The sequence below is a fragment of the Pseudonaja textilis genome, chromosome Z (assembly GCF_049901715.1).
Source record: "Pseudonaja textilis isolate UNSWEBS1 chromosome Z, rPseTex1.2, whole genome shotgun sequence".
Classification (NCBI taxonomy): domain Eukaryota; kingdom Metazoa; phylum Chordata; class Lepidosauria; order Squamata; family Elapidae; genus Pseudonaja; species Pseudonaja textilis.
Genome location: NC_142008.1, coordinates 101869103 through 101872239, shown reverse-complemented (window position 1 = coordinate 101872239; position 3137 = coordinate 101869103).

The window sequence follows — 3137 nt, the reverse complement described above, 5'->3', positions numbered from 1 at the left end:
TTTTGGGATAGAGGACACATAAAAAATAAAACTTGCAACAATGCGGATAAAAAAACTAATACTAACAAAGAAACTTTAATTGGTGGTTTAAACTTGAATGGTTAGCAGCCAAACCCTGTCCATGTCTCTTGTTTTAATAAAAATCATAAGTCTTATTCTCCATATAAAGTGGATTTACAAGAGCAATCCCTATTCAGATGACTCATGAACTGGGGGAGCAGGATTGGGCTGGAACTTGCTTTCTTTTCTTATTATCAGTGCACTTGATCTTCAGTTCAAAGCTACAACTGTTTAAAGAAAAAAAAAATGTTCTACATGCCCACAGACTTGATTCAGAAGATCAGATTAACAAAATAAGGAATGAGAGACTGAGACTCTGTATTCATTTAAATGTAGTTGACATAGTAACAATTGACCAGATACATACATCTTTCCCAACTTGGCAGCTCCAGGCAGAATGAGCATTAATTGTAAGCTTAAACATTATTTATAAACTGCAGCCCCCGAGTTCTCAGAACACTGAGCCAAAACTGAAAAAAAATCACATATAATGGCTTAAAATGAACTGTATGCCAATAATTAGAATTTCTCAAATTTATTTTCGCATCCCAGTGACTGACTGAATAGAGCTATTAAGGAAACAGTCCATCAAACAACTACGGTTATACTAGATCATAAATCCTTCGAAAAAATCAGAAAATTCATCCACAAACTCCAACAGATGAATTAGCCTCTGTTAATCATTAACAGTATCTCCTAATATCTCCCCTATTAAGCTTTCCCACACGGACATTGGACGCTATACATTCTCAACCCCAGAGCGAGAGAGTTCTTGTCCTTCCTCTTAGGCTGAGTAATTTATGTATATCACTTATGTGTGGTTCCTATTTAAACAAAGGCCACCAGAAAATCTATGGATTAGGATCACTGAGACAGACCGCTTAGATCTCTGAAGTCTTGTTTCAAAACCCCTGGAGTCTTGTGTAATACGAGAAAGAAGAAATGCATCAGAACACCCATGAGTTCTCTGTGGACTGAGTGAAGCAATATTTTCAAAGAAATTGACTGCTGGACATTTACATAGAGGAGGCACACCCAGGAATGCTGTTGGCTGCAGTGAGAGTTCTCCTTCCTCCATTACCTAGCTCTCCTCCTCCATGTGATGCCTTTAGTCACACCCACCTTCAGACCTGAACTTTTGGTAGCCTGATTCCACTCAGAAGACATTTGCTCTTATTTCAACGTTTCCTCTTTCCCCTTTCCCATAGATGAGAATGCATTTAAGTTTTTGTTTATCCCCCTATCACCCACTGAAGCGAAGCTTGCCTTTGAACATTTCAGACCTGACTTTCTAATGTGGACAAGCAAGTGAAATCTAAGAAGAGGCAAGGACTCCTGCCAAGATACTGTTTTCAACCCGTTCGGTACAGGTGAGTTGAGCAGCTAGTTCACCACGTGGACAACTGCAGGGGAGCGGGGAACCACTCGGGCTTTGCTTTTTAACAGTTTGTTTTCCAAAACTATGTATACCTTCCCTTTTTGCCTGTTTGGATCTTTCTCTAGTAAAAGGGGTTTTTAAACTGGGGGATAATTATTAAGAGAGTAATTTGGGCATATCCTGGGTGTAATGGAGCGATTTGTAATCGTGAGTTGAGGATCTTATTTTGTGACTGCCGCTTCTGAGACACTTGTCTAAAATAAGTCTTTTTTTTTTCCCTTTAGGGGATAATGTCATTTAGACCAGGAAAAGAGGTAATTGGGTCAAACAGTTTCTGTTCTAGAATTTATAGCAGGAAGAGAATTTTTATTCTTTTATTCTTTCCTTTTTAACTGAGCTGGTTTAGTTTCAATCAGACAGCTAAATACTTGGTGAAGTTTTATGCAACAAAATAATATTTGTATCAAGATCCAGCCAACTTAATATTTTAAAATGTTCTAGTAACAGAAATCACATCTATTCTTATTTTCATCCTCTTCCAGTTTCCATAGTTAAGTCCTGCCATTTAAGTGTGTATCTGATATTTCACCTAATCAAAAGAAAGAATAACTCACTGGACTGTAACTAATTCATTAAGAACAGTTTTCAAAGCCATTAACTCTTTTATGGAAATGTAAAGCAGTTGGACCTGGATAGAAAACTGAATTTGAAGGGCAACATATTATTTAGACCAGGGGTCTTGCCAAATTTAAGCCTGGAGGACTTCAACTCCCAGAATTCTGGAAGCTGAAGTCTTCCAGGCTTAAAGTTGCCAAGGTTGGAGACCCCTGATTTAGAATATGTATGAGAATCCAAATAACCTCTGGTGGAAAACTGTAGTCATGTCTTTTCCCAGAAACACAATGCCTCCCCTCTGATCAAGAAGTAGGAAATTAGTATCAGTTTCATTACCCTGTGGTGTTGGAGCTATTTTTATTGCACTAAATACTCAGCTTTATTAGAATGTGTACTTCATTTATCAAATAGCCAAACAGATGCATTTCACAGTATCGGTTGAACCAGTGGTCTCTATCTTAAGTCTACCTACTGATCTTTCTTCATATACATACACTTTCCTTCCAAATTCTATCAAGATACCTTAGGTTTTTAAAGTATTAATTACAAGGTAACAAAGTTATAGGAAGGTGATAGTTTTCATATATTAGGGGAAGATTCCTAAATCTTTCTGGGCTCTGGGTGAGCACATTGAATGGGAATTTGGAGAACATGATATAACCACTCCCACCCGATTGCTGCCATGGTGGCCACAGCGGTGATAGTGTAGTTTGGTGAGGTTACTGAACATCGCCAGTTTCTCAAACTTGGCAATTTTTAGATACATTATGTGGACTTCAATTTCCAGAATTCCCCAGCCAGCCATATTGCCTGAGGAATTCTGAGAGTTGAAGTTCACAGATTTTAAAGTTGTTGTCAATGTTGAAAAACACTTCTCTACATCATCCCCACTACTGAGAATGCTCTCTCACTCCTTAAGCCTATTTTTGCCTTTCCTTTTTGGCAGATTCCAACCAAAGCTAACATTTCAAATTTTCCCATTCTATTTCTATAGTCTATGTAAGACACATGTACATATTGAAGAAAAATGATGCTTAAAACAAATACTTTGCAGGATTCTAATTTCCCATTTAATATATTGAAG